The sequence below is a fragment of the Molossus molossus genome, unplaced genomic scaffold, assembly GCF_014108415.1.
Source record: "Molossus molossus isolate mMolMol1 unplaced genomic scaffold, mMolMol1.p scaffold_m16_p_1, whole genome shotgun sequence".
Classification (NCBI taxonomy): domain Eukaryota; kingdom Metazoa; phylum Chordata; class Mammalia; order Chiroptera; family Molossidae; genus Molossus; species Molossus molossus.
This window is the reverse complement of record NW_023425344.1, coordinates 233,051,741-233,066,011: the sequence shown is the minus strand read 5'-3', so window position 1 is coordinate 233,066,011 and position 14,271 is coordinate 233,051,741. Positions and strand designations below refer to the sequence as shown.

General features: G+C 40.1%; 1 protein-coding gene and 1 non-coding gene across 2 annotated transcripts in view; one reads left to right on the top strand and one right to left on the bottom strand.

The window, feature by feature from the left end:
- TSHR (thyroid stimulating hormone receptor) overlaps positions 1-14,271 on the bottom strand; it is a 141,660-nt gene that overhangs the window by 64,510 nt on the left and 62,879 nt on the right. The window lies entirely within an intron of this gene.
- On the top strand, positions 5,586-5,711 carry LOC118622668. Its single transcript, XR_004958106.1, has one exon. It is a non-coding gene; the product is annotated as a U6atac minor spliceosomal RNA (small nuclear RNA).

Genomic DNA, 14,271 nt, shown 5'->3' with positions numbered 1-14,271 from the left:
CTTTGTCTTTAATTTGTGGCATTTTAATTACTATGTGTCTTGGTGTGGGCCTGTTTGGGTTCTTCTTACTTGGGACTCTCTGTGCTTCTTGAACTTGAATGCCTTCTTCCTTCACCAAATTAGGGAAGTTTTCTCTCACTATTTTTTTGAATATATTCTCTATCCCTTGCTCCTTTTCTTCTTCTTCGGGGACTCCTATGATGCGAATATTATTACGTTTCCAGTTGTCCCATAGTTCTCTTAAGCTGTCTTCCTGTTTTTTAATAGTTTTTTCCTTTTGTTTTTCTGATTGGTTGATTTTTTCTACCCTGTCTTCTAATTCACTGATCCGGTCCTCAGCTTCCCCTACTCTGCTTTTTAAACCTTCCAATGTATTTTTCATTTCGGATATGTCATTTTTTATCTCTTCTTGTTGGTTTTTAATTTCCATTTGGCTTATTTTCAGTGTCTCTATGTCCTTACTCATGCTGTTCAGCTTCCTCAAGATCATGGCTCTGAATTCTAGCTCTGTTAACATGCCTAATTGCTCCACATTGATCTCATCTTCGGTGGAGGTGGTTTGCTCTTTCATTTGGCTTCTGTTTCTGTGTTTCACCATTTTAGCTATCACTCTGGGCTTTGGAGCCTGTCAAGTTCTCCCTGTGGGTGTTGGTGTTCTGCTGTTTGTGGCTCCCTCTCCTGTGTTTAGATGAGCGAGGGAGGACCCGCGTTGAACACCACTGTCAAGTCTTACTTTCCTGGTTAAAGCTGCCAGCCCAGGAAACGTACTGTTATCCTCTAGCTTTTTGCCTGGAAGCTAGCAGTCTAGGTTGATGAGTTTTGGGTTGTCAGTTGATTGAAAAACTCCCTCTGGTGCTCAGCCAAGGGGCTTTCACGAGGGTGGGGCAGATGCTGGTCCTTAGTGAGCCTCAATTAGCACTTCAATGGCCCACAGGGTGGGGTTGGATCTCCGAGGGAGGGGCTGCTGCCTCTCCCCAGAGCCCTGGGAAGAAGCAATGTGGCCACCGTCCTGAGTGGCTGCACTCAGCCAAAGCTCCGAGAGCCCTCCAAACCCCGAATGTCCCGACACAGCTCCAGTCCAGTCCGCCCTCCCTCTGCCGGAGCCCAAGGTGAGTGGCTGTGGCTGTTTCAGCCTCTGTCCCGGCTGCGCTGTGGGGCCGCCTGGGAGTGTAACCCGCGGGCGCCGCTTACAGCTGAGGCCGCTGCCGAGCTGCCGACCGTGGGCTCCCAGCCCCGTCTCGCGCCTTCGCAAGCCTACCGGGATGGAGTCGGTGTCCCTCGTTGTATGGTCCTCCAAGCTGCTTTTCTGTTGGTTTTTCCCGTCGATTTGTCTGTGTTATAGTTGTAATTCCAGTTTGGTTCTGGGAGACGGTCTGTGTAGCTCCGTTCACTCCGCCGCCATTTTTCGGTTCTCCTTAAAATCTTTTATTATCACTTTGGTTAAACAGGTGACCAATATCTTATTTAATCAAGTGCTCATAACTTTTGACATTTTGACAAACTTCCCCAAATCAAATTCCAAATAAAATCTCATTGACTTTGAACTAACATAGAGATTTCCCAGAGGGCCTCTGCAAAGCAGACTTGAAGAGAGTTTATATGATCATTCACTCTTCTTGCTGCACTGTAACTAATTTGGCCAAATTTAATGAGACTAGACTTATTTTTTGCAAATAAAAATAGTCTTTGATTATATTTGGTAGAAATGGAGGTGCTTGTAGATAAAAATTCTGTTTCAGTGGAAAACTATAATCCACCTTTGTGAATGTTTATTATCTTTGAGCTATTTTCATCTTTTTATAAACTGAATTGTGCCATTTTGTGCATTTTATTAATAATTAATGTTTCCAATTTTTCCAATTTGTTCCCACATCCCTGACTTAGCACACTAAAAACCCAAACTGCCCATTTCCCAAAGCCCTGCATACTAAAGCTGGACAATGATATTAGCTTCATCATAACAGATCACATATATTAGCTTCATCATAACAGATCACATATGGTTACTCTTTGTGCCTACTGCTGTGGGGGCTACGCAGAAAGTTCACTGGAACACCCAATGCTATCACCAGAGATTTTCAAATTGAAATCACAAAATTAATTGGACTATTACTGCCTGTCCTTACCACCTAAAGATGCTTTGAACCCAACACCTAGAAATCTTCATAACTGGCTGTCTTCTGGATTCAAAAACTGAGTTTATAGTTTGTTCTAGCTGTTAGCCTGTTTTTCTTTTATTTTCATAGAAATGGACCTTGTTGAATGTCTGTTTACTAGCCCCACACAGAGGCCTAACTCAGGTGGGTGCCTGAGTGCCCTACTCCCACCCATATCATCACCTCCTGAAATGAGGCACTACTATTTAGGACTGACCTATTCCCAAGACTGAGAGACTGGTTCAATGAAACATGGGATGATTTACCGACTAAGTTTCTGGACAGTCAAACTTTTTGGGGAAAGTGTCAGATAAAGCAATGATGAGGTTCAAGACATGCTACCCTGTACGGCCGGTGTGGCCCAGTGGTTGAGCATCAACCCATGCACCAAGAGGTCGCTGGTTCTATTCCTGGTCAGGGCACATGCCCAGGTTGTGGGCGAATCCCCAGTGGGGGGCATGCAGGAGGCAGCCAATAGATGTTTTCTCTCATTTATGTCTCTATCTCTCTATCCCTCTCACTTCCTTTCTCTATAAAATCAATAAAGGGAAAAAAAAACTGGGAAAAAAAAAAAACAAACTACATGCTACCCTAAAATAGGGCACCTTGGTGTACTGAATATTTTAAGCTGGAAGAATTTGAGAAATAGCAGATGCAGGAAGGACTTTCTGACTCCCCTACTTTCTTGAAGCAGGTCATAAGACCCTCCTGTGAGAGATGCCCTCCCATTACTCATAAGAGAGTAGCATCCTTATCTCCAAAGACAGAGGGATGCCAAGAGGAGTCTGAACAAACAGGCTTTGCTAAATTTCCCCTAGTGTACTTTCTTAGCTCATACCTCTTTGTCCTATTACATTTCTCACCCCTCCCCACTCTACACAATTTGTATGTTTTTCTATTGTTAATCTATTTGGTTAAAGATTTTTTCCTCCTTGAAGACTTCCTGTCAAGATGGCGGCGTAGGTTAACGCGGTATCGCGTCCTCCCACAACCACATCAAAGTTACAACTAAACTAAAGAACAACCATCATTCAAAACCGCCTGAAATCAAGCTGAATGGAAGTTGTACAACTACGGAACTAAGGGGAAAAAAAAGCAGCTACATCCAGACCGGTAGGACGGGCAGCGGTGCGAGGCGGGGCGGCGGCAGCGCAGTGGTGGCGGCGGCAGAGCGCGCAGCAGCGAGACGGGCTGGTCCCACACCCAAGCGTGGTGGATAAAAATCAGGAGGATCCCGTGGCTGGGAAGGTCCTTCCTGAGGACTGAGGGGTCCCCGTCCCACACCAGGTGTCCCGTTCAGGGTTCCAGTGCCAGGAAGAGAAGTCCCCATAACTTCTGGCTGGAAAAACCAGCGGAAACTGAGGCTCAGGGAGGCAGAAGCGGCTGGAACCCCAGGCAGCTCCCTAAAGGGCCCGCGCACGAACTTATCGGACGCTCTCCCTCTGAGCTTGGAGGGGAGGCAGCTCCACGGGGCGCCAGAGACATACAGGGAAGAACTGAGCTGTTTGGCACTGGAGCGAGGGCTGGAGAGGGGGCTTCCTCGGGGACAAACGTGCTGTCAGAGGCCTTTGTTCCTTTGGTGAGCCCTTCCCAGGGGCGGCAGACAGAAGCCATATCTGGGACTCCAGCAACCTGGCTCACACAGGTAGCCCCGCCCTGCTGACTCCCTGAGGCCCCGCCCCGCCCCACACAACTTTCAAGCTGTTGCCACTTGCTTAACCATAGGATTGGCCGGTCTTGGATCCTGCTTCAGGTTTTTTCTAAATTCTTTCAAACGAGCAGCACCGGGTCTCAGCGAGCCCCATACCTCTCATTAAGTAATACACAGAAACAAACACAGGGAGGCAGCCAAAATGAGGATACAAAGAAACAGGTCCCAAATGAAAGAACAGAACAAAACCCCAATAAAAGAACTAAGCGAAAGGGAGATAAGCAACCTAACAGATACTGAGTTCAAAATACTGCTTATAAGGATGCTCAATGAACTTAGTGAGAACCTCAGTGAACTTAGGGAGGGCCTCAAGAGCATAAAAAGTACCAGTTAGAAATCATGGATACACAGTTAGAATTAAAGGAGGCATTAACTGAAATAAAGAATAATTTACACAGCTTCAATAATAGAGTATGTAGATCCAAGGAGCAAACCATCGATTTGGAATATAAGGAAGCAAAAAATCCCCAATCAGAACAGCAAAAAGAAAAAAGAATCCAAAAAAATGAGGATAGAGTAAGGAGCCTCTGGGATAACTTCAAGCGTGCCAACATTCGCATCTTGGGGGTGCCCGAAGGAGAAGAGAGAGAACAAGAAATCGAAAACCTGTTTGAAACAATAATGGCAGAAAACTTTCCTAACTTGGTGAAGGAAACAGACATACAAGTCCAGGAAGCACAGAGAGTCCCAAACAAGATGAACCCCAAGAGGCCCACACCAAGACACATCATCATCAAAATGCAAAAGGTTCAAGACAAAGAGAGAATCTTAAAAGCAGCAAGAGAAAGGCAGCTAGTTACCTACAAGGGAGTATCCATTAGGCTGTCAGCTGATTTCTCAAAAGAAACTTTGCAGGCCAGAAGGGAGTGGCAAGAAATATTCAGAGTGATGAAAACCAAGAACCTACAACCAAAATTACTCTATCCTGCAAAGCTGTCATTTAGAATCGATGGACATACAAAAACTTTCCCAGACAAGAAAAAGTTAAAGGAGTTCATCACCACCAAACCGTTACTATATGAAATGATGAAGGGTCTTTTTGAAGAAAAAGATAAAATGTATGAACAAACAAAATGGCAATGAATACATATCTATCAACAATGGAATCTACAAACAAAATGAACAGGAAGAACAGAAACATTCTCATAGATACAGAGAACATTTTGTTGGTTGCCAGTTGGGAAGGGGGTTGGGGGAATGGGTGAAAAAGGTGAAGGGATTAAGAAGCACAAATTCATTGCTAGACTGACAAACCTCAAAGGGAAAGGGGTTGGGGGGTGGGTGGGAAGAAATAAACCAAAGAACTTATATGCATAACCAATGGACACAGACAATAATGTGGGAAAAGGTGGGAGGGGGGTGGGAGTGGGGAGGAGGGGGTCAATGGGGGAAAAATGTGGAACATCTGTAATACATTTTACATCTAACAATAAAGATTTGGGGGGAAAAAAAAAAGATTTTTTCCTCCTTTACATAACAGAATGTGTTTTAAAGGACAAAAATATTTGAAATACTAACATTTTGCCAAATTCCACAAATAAGATATTCTTCTAAACCAGATTTCTCACCAAAGAAAGCCTACTAATACACATAGACCAGAAAGGATTATGCATCTCAAAACTGCTGTCTCAACAATGATAGGATATTCACAATAAATCTTAAACAAAGTAAAGGCGGGAATGCCAGCAACCCTAGACTTATGTGAAAATGAATGATCTTTGTTGTATGAAAAAAGAGAAGGTTAGCATTCCCCTTGACAGTGATGGAAGAGGCTCTTGAGCCTAACAACACACATACAGTTAAGGCACTACCACCTACTTAGTGACATCTAACCATTGTTTTTGGAAGAAATCAAAAGTTACCTGGAGACAAATTAAAATGAACACACAACCACCTAGAATCTATGGGACACAGTGAAAGCAGTCCTGAAAGGGAAGTTCACAGCATTACAGGCCTACCTCAAGAAACAAGAAGAATCTCAAATAAACAGTCTAGTCTGGCCAGTGTGGCTCAGTAGATTGAGCATTGTCCCATGGACTGAGAGGTCCCAGTTTGACTCCCAGTCAGGGAACATGCTGAGGTTGCAGGCTCGGTCCCCAGTAGGGGGCAAGAAGGAGTCAGCTGATCAATGTTTCTCTCTCACATCAATGTTTCTCTCTCTCTTCCTTCTCTCTGTGAAAAATCAATTAAAAAATATTTTCAAAAATCATCTATCCAACACCTAAAATAAATAGAGAAAGAATAACAAACAAAACCCAAAGTAAGTAGAAGGAAGGAAATAATAAAGATCAGAATAGAAATAAATGGCAAGGAGACTGAAAAAAAAAAAAAATATATATATATAAAAGGTCAATGAAACTAAGAACTGGTTCTGTGAAAAAATAAACAAGATTGATAAACCTTTAACTAGACTCATCGAAAAACAAAGAAAGAGGACCCATATAAATAAAATCAGAAATGAAAGAGGAGAAGTAACAACAACTAACACCATAGAAATACAAAGGACTGTAAGAAAATACTATGAACAGCTATATGCCAACAAATTGGACAACATGGGTGAAATGGATAAATTCCTATAAATATACAGTCTTCCAAAACTGAATTAGGAAGAATCATAAAACCCAAATAGACCAATAACAGCTCATGAAATTGAAGCAGTAATAAAAACAAAAAACAAAAAAATAACTCCCACCAAACAATAGTCCTGGACTGATGATTTCACAGGCAAATTTTACCAAGCATCCAAAGAAGAACTAACACCTATCCTCCTCAAATTATTCCAGAAAATTGAAGAGGAGGGAAGACTTCCAAGCTCTTTTTATGAGACCAGTATTATCTTAATTCCAAAACCAGATAAAGACACTACAATGAAAGAAAATACAGGTCAATATCCCTAATGAAAATATTAGCATATTGGATCCAGACGTACAATAAAAAGATCATACACCAAAATAAATACCAAGTGGTATTTATTCTGGGGATGCAAGGTTGGTACAAGATTTTCAAATCAGTAAATGTGAAACGTCACATAAACAAAATGGAAGATTAAAATTGCATGATCATATCAATGGATGCAGAAAAATTATTTGATAAAATCCAGCACCCATTTATGATAAAAAAAAAAACTCTCAGCAAAGTGGGAATAGAGAGATCATACCACAACATAATAAAAACCATATTTGAAAAACCTACAGCCAACATCATACTCAATGGGTAAAACCTAAAAGTGTTTCCCTTAAGATCAGAGTGTCTGCTTTTACCACTTTTATTCAACATAGTACTTAAAGTCCTAGTTGCAGCAATTAGACAAGAAGAAGAAATAAAAAGTATCCATATTGGAAAAGAGGAAGTAAAACTGTCATTATTCACAGATGACATGATATTATACATAGAAAACCCTAAAGTCTCCACCAAAAAACTATTAAATCTAATAAATGAATTTTGCAAAGTATCAGGATACAAAATTAATATCCAGAAATCAGTGGCATTTTATACACCAATAATGAACTATCAGAAAGAGAAACTAAGAAAGCAATCCCATGTACTATTGTAACAAAACAAAAAAATAAGGTACCTAGGAATAAATTTAACCAAGGAGGTAAAAGACTTATACTAAAAAAACTATGGGACATTGAAGAAAGAAACTGAGGAAGATTCAAACAAGTGAAAGCATATACCATGGACAGGAAGAATTAACATCATTAAAACGTTCATATAACCCAAAGCAGTCTACAGATTCAACACATTTCCTATTGAAATATCAAAAGTATATTTCACAGATCTAGCACAAATACTCCAAAAACGTATATGGAACCAAAAAAAGACATGAATAGCCTCAGCAATCTTGAGAAAGAAGAATAAAGTTGGAGGTATCAAAATACTGGATATCAGACTATACTACAAGGCCATTATAGTCAAAACAGCCTGGTACTGGCATAAGAACAGGCATACAGATGAATGGAACAGAACAGACCCGAGAAATCAACCTATGCCTTTACGGTCAATTAATATGTGACGAAAGAGGCAAGAGTATACCATAGAGTAAAGATAGTCTCTTCAATAAATGGTGTTGGGAAAATTGGACAGGTACATGCAAAAAAAGAAAAGAAAAGAAACTAGACCACCAACTTATACCATACATAAGAATAAACTCAAAATGTATAAAAGACTTAAGTATAAGTTGTGAAACCACAAACATCCTAGATGAAAACATAGGCAGTAAAATCCCAGACATCTCTTGTAGCAATATTTTTGCTGAATTTCCTGGAGCAAGGGAAACAAAGGAAAAAAATAAACAAATGGGACTACATCAAACTAAAAAGCTTCTGCAAAGCAAAAAACCATCAACAAAATGAAAAGGGAATCCACTGAATGGCAGAACATATTTGCCAATGATGTATCTAATAAGGTGTTAATTTCCAAAATATATGAAGAACTTATACAACTCAACACCAAGATAAACAATCCAATTAAAAAATGGGCACAGGACCTGAATAGGCACTTCTCCGAAGAGGACATACAGATGGCCAATAGATATAAGAAAAAATGCTCAATGTCACTAATCAGAAAGATGCAAATTAAAACTACAGTGAGGTATTAGCTTACACCTGCCAGAATGGCTACCATCAATAAATCAACAAACAACAAGTGCTGGTGAGCACGTGGAGAAAAGGGAACCCTAATGCACTACTGGTGGAAATGCAGACCGGTGCAGCCATTGTGGAAAGCAGTATGGAGTTTGTTTCCTCAAAAAATTAAAAATGGTACTGCCTTTTGACCTATTGACCCCACTTCTGGGTATATGTCCTAATAATCCTGAAACACCATTCAGAAAGAATATACACACCCCTGTGTTCATATTTACAAGAGATGTAAAATATTTCTACAAGAGTTGTCTGAGATTTTCTTGCCTATGTCTTCTTCTAGGATTTTTATGGTTTCGCAACTGACACTTAAGTCTTTTATACATTTTGAGCTTATTCTTATTTATGGTGCAAATTGGTGGTCTAGTTACTTTTTCTTTTTTTTGCATGTACCTTTCCAATTTTCCCAACATTGTATATTTACGATAGCCAAGATATGGAAACAGCCTAAATGCACATCAGTGAATGAGTGGATAAAAAAGCTGTGGTACATTTACACAATAGAATATTACACAGTTATAAAAAAGAAGGAACTCTTACCCTTTGCAACAGTGTGGATGTACCTGGACATTATTATGTTAAATGATATAAGCCAGTCAGAGAAAGACAAATACCATATGATCTCACTTACATGTGGAATCAAATGAACAAAATAAACCGATGAACAAAATAGAACCAGAGGCATGGGTTCGTGGAACAGATAAACAGGAGAGAGGTGGGGGTACCAGATGAAAAAGGGTGAAGAGACTAGCCAAAGAACATATATGCATAACCCATGGACACAGACAACAATGTGATGAAGTCCAGAGGGAGGTGGGTGGGGACTGGGTGGAAGTGGGCAAAGGGAGAGGGAAACTGGGGACATCTGTAATAGTGTCAACAGCAAACAAAAACAAAGAAAAGAAAATAGTGCCACTATTTACTATTAATGACCAAGGCATCACATATAACTCACCAGGAAAAAACCCTTTACAGCTATAGTTTCATATCCTAAATGGAGTCCGTACATTAATAGTTAAACAAGTTGGCTTTAGGATATGAAAATTATAAGGGAGAATAAATATTTAAGCTGATGATACAATTTAATTTATTTTCTCTATGACTTATTTAACTAAGAACAGTCAGTGAGAATATGACTTAGAGTCAAATGTTTCCTTTGAGCCTCGCTGAGGCAAAATTTATGTTTCTCAAATGTCTACATTTGGAAGACATGATGCAGGAATAGAAACGCCTGTGAAACGCCACTGATTGACTTGCAAATTTTGCAGAATAAGATCCAGTTTTACGTAGCCTTTTTTTGTTCCTCCAGTAGCTGTCAGGGAGGGAAATGTAGTTAATGCCAATAAAGAGAGCAGACAGTTCTCTGTTCCAACAAGAACAGTGTGGGCAATTAAATTTTTCGCAGCAATCTTGAATGACGGCAGGCTCATTTCACCGAAATTTCATCAACATGTAAATCCAATCAACAATCCAACATCGTGTTTCTTGCAAGGTTTCTGAAACCATAACTGCATTGTGTGTACAAGCACACATGAAGGTGTGGGCTGTCATTAGTGCGGCCTGTCTTCCACTACAGCCCTGCTTGATAACGAATGTGAAGTCTAAGGACTTGAGCATGGCTGAATTTTACTGAGAAGCCCAGCTGCCCTTCTCTGGTATGGCTAAGCTAAGCTTGTGTGGTCTAGAAAGGCCACACTGCCCATTTGTGTGTCACATTTTCAGTCCCTTGGCAATTAGGCTGAGAATATTTTGTGATTCTGCCTCCATCAAGTTTTTTGGTTTAATATTGTCATCTGTATTTCAAGGGCCACCTTTTGATTTATTTAGTGTTTTAAATCCTCACCCAAGGCCCTAGCCAGATTGGCTCAGTGGTTAAGAGTGTTGGCCCATAGACCAAAGAGTCATGAGTTCGATTTCAGTCAAGGGCACATACCTTGGTTGTGGTTTGGTCCCTGGCCCTGGTTGGGGTCATGCGGGAGGCAACCAGTCGATGTGTCTCTCCCACATCGATGTTTCTCTCTCTCTCTCTCTCCCTCCCTCCCACTCTATCTGAAGATAAATGGAAAAAAATAAAATAAAATGAAGTCCTCACCCGAGGATGCCCAATTCACTGAGCCACACCAGCCTGGTGAGCTTCGATTTTTGTCATCTGTGTCTTAGAAACCCAGGCAATGGCTTGATGGGTTTGCTTATGGAAACTGTCCAGCTTGGCCATCTGGGAGAAATTTTTATTTTTAATACTTGGTTTAAGTCTCCAGATTTAAAAAAATATGTAATTTGGTTTTATTTCATTATTTGGGATAATTAAAAAAAATTTTTTAAATTGATTTTAGAGAGAGGGGAAGGGAGAGGGAGAGAGAGAGAGAAACATTGATGAGAGAGAGAATCAATTGGCCGCCTCCTGCAAGCCCCCCACTGGGGATAGGGCCCACAACTTGGGTGTGTGCCCTGACTGAGAATGGGACTAGCAACCTCTTGGTGCATGGGTTGATGTTCAACCACTGAGCCACACCGGCTGGGTAGGATAATTTTTGTATTGAATCCCCCCCCCCAAGTTTGAAGTATAACTTTACATCCAGTAAAATGCCCAAATCCTAAATGTATACAAGTACAAATGTATACTTACACTATATGTATATGTACACAAATTCCCATGTGAGCAGGACCTGGGCAAAATATAGAATATCTGCATTAACCCATGATGTTCCCATGTGCACCTTCGCAATCAGTGAGCCCACCCTTCTCGAAAGATCACTGCTATCCTGACTTCTCCCACCACAGATTGCTTATTTATTAGCCTCACACAAATGGAATCAGACATTAGCTACCCTCTGCCATCTGGCTTCTTTTGTTCAACACGGTGTGATTGAGACTCGGCCATGTTGGAGAATGTATCAGTAAGTATTTTTATTGCTAATTATGCTGAATACACATAATTTGCTTATTCATTCTCCAGTTGATATTTTCCCTGAGTTTGGGGCTATTCTGAATAAAGCGTTTCTAAACATCCACATACCAATCTTTTTATGGGCATATATAATCATTACTCTTGGGTAAATACGTAGGAATGGGATTTATAGATCATGGGTAAATATACACTCAACTATAACAGACTGACAGTTTCCAAAGTAATTGTACATGCTCATTCTTACCAGTGACAGATGAAAGTTCAGTTAACTTCCCAGTTTAATAATACCTGGTATTACTAGTCTCTTACAATTTAGCCATACTGGCAAGTATATATGTAAACATTCTTAATTGGTATTTTTAATTGCTAAAGGATGTGGAGAAATGCATAGTCAAGCACAAAAGTATATTTGTATACACAAGTGGGAAGGTTAACTTTATCTGTCAACTTGAGTAGGCCATGGAGTACTCAGATGTTTGGTTACACATAATTCTGGATGAGTTTGTGAGGGTACTTATTCTCTGCATGAGTTTAACATTTGAATCCATAGACGGAGTACAGCAAACCCCGCCCCCCAACCTCCAAATATAGGCAGGCCTCATCCAATCCATTGAAGAACTGAGTAGAATAAAAGGTAGGCCAAGAAAAAATTATTTCTGACTGACTATCTTTAAGCTGGGACATTGATCTTTTCCTGCCTTTGGACTCAGACTTGAACTAGAATTCACACCAGCAGCTCCTTGATTCTCAAGCTTTTAGACTCAGACTGGAACCAGCCTTCTGAATATAGATCTTTGACTTCTCAGCCTCCATTATTCTGTGAGGTAATTCCTTATAATAAAATTCCTCCCTTCTCTACACGTGCATGTGCGCACACACATATATGTATGTACATGTATATATACACATATTTCTATATACATATATGCTATACATGTATACACACACACACACACACACACACACACACACTTTATTCTTTCTTAAGAATGTTGGATTGCCCTGGCCGGTTTGGCTCAGCTGTTAGAGCTTCAGCCCGCAAACCAGAGAGTCCCATATTCGGTTCCCGCTAAGGGCACGTACCTCAGTTGCAGTTTGTCCCAGGCCCTGGCTGGGGTCATGTGGGTGGCAACCACTCAATGTGTCTCTCTCACGTCGATGTTTTTCTCTCTCTCTCTTCCTCCTTCTTTCCCTCCCACTCTGAAGAAAAATGCAAAAAAAAAAAAAAAAAAAAAAAAAGTGTCCTCGGGTGAGGATAAAAGAAAAGTGTTGGGTTACATTATAAACTGACCTAGACTTACTGGTTATTTCTGCCTCTTTTTAGATGCTATCTTTCTCAGCCCATTTTTCTGATTTTTGTACCACAAATCATACAAGAAAATGGCTGACAAAGAGCATTCCTTGGGGTGAAAGGAGGAGGCACAGCTAATATATACTGTCCCTAACTTAAAAATTACGTTAAGAAGCTTTTCTTTACAACAGTTAAAAAAATCAATTACTTTTTATAAAGCTACAAACACAGTTCTCCACATGATGAGGCCCTCTAAGACTAATGTTTGCTAGCAGCTATTTCTGGAGTCATTTCAGCTGGAGGACAACATGAGTCACCTCAAAATGGCCCAGAACTCATTTTCCCCATGAAATGATTTACAAAGTTTATTGTTACTTCAACCTTAGGGACAACCTTTATTAGTATTATTACTGTATGTGGTATCCAAGTAAGCAATAAGGAGTAATGTAGAAAGAATTTCCCTTAAAATATTTTTATTTCTCCCAATTGAAGCTTAATGGTTTTTATCTAAGCAATACACTTGGTGTGTGTGTTTTTTTGTTTGTTTGTTTGTTTTTTATTTTTTTTTACCATGACTCAAATTATTATTTAATTGAAAATAAGGTTTTTTTGGATGAACAGATCCATCAAAATGTTAATGAATATACTCAGTCAGAGCCTAGATCCACTTTGCTTCCTGTATGTGAGTCCCTCTATAGACCGTAGGTCACAAATCAGGTGTGATCTATGCCAAGAGCAGAGTGGTAGTGTGGAGGGAAGTATAATGCTGTCTCTGTCACTGACAGGTCAGCTTTCCATCTCCCCAGTCCCCAGTTCCCAGAGTGTGGGCAAGTGTGCTAGATCCGAGCCTGCCTGGACACTCAAATCTATGGAGACCAGAGCTTTCCTGTTTGTTTTACTCATCAAGTCAGTGAGTCAGAGTCCTGGTTCCCAGCACACCTCCACTTTCACGGACAGCTCTAAAGTTCCATGGTGCTACAATTTTATATGAGAAAGACAGCACGACATAGTGTGTACCCCGGAAAAACCTCTAGCGTTACAAAGGAAAAATGCCACGATCAAAAAGGTACAATTGTTCCATGCATGTTGTATACTGAAATCATGTCCTTTTGCCAAGTCTCATGATTCAAACAGAACAGATAATAAAGCCACCTACGCATTTCCTCCTGACAATCCTCTCGATTAAGAGAATAATAAAAGTGAAATCACGTGATTTTCCATTTTGAATGAAATCATCTAAGTGGATGGGAAATCCAAATGTATCAGTAGGTGGGAGGTCATATTCAGAAAGTTCCATTCCTAATGATTAGGGACAATGTTCAGTAAAGTCCTTGTTTGAGTAATGCCATTGGATATAGAAAAGCTGGCTTCCCAAAATAAATTTTAAAAATCTCACTAGTAAAAATATTGAATTAACATTTATTTTCCAGTATGATTTTATATAGTGCTTCTAGATGTCTTAATTTATTGAGTAAAGGATCAATACCAAAATATTTAACTCCCCATAAATTAGAACTTACTTTCAGTACAATTCAGAGTAGAAATTTCAGATTTTTGAAGAC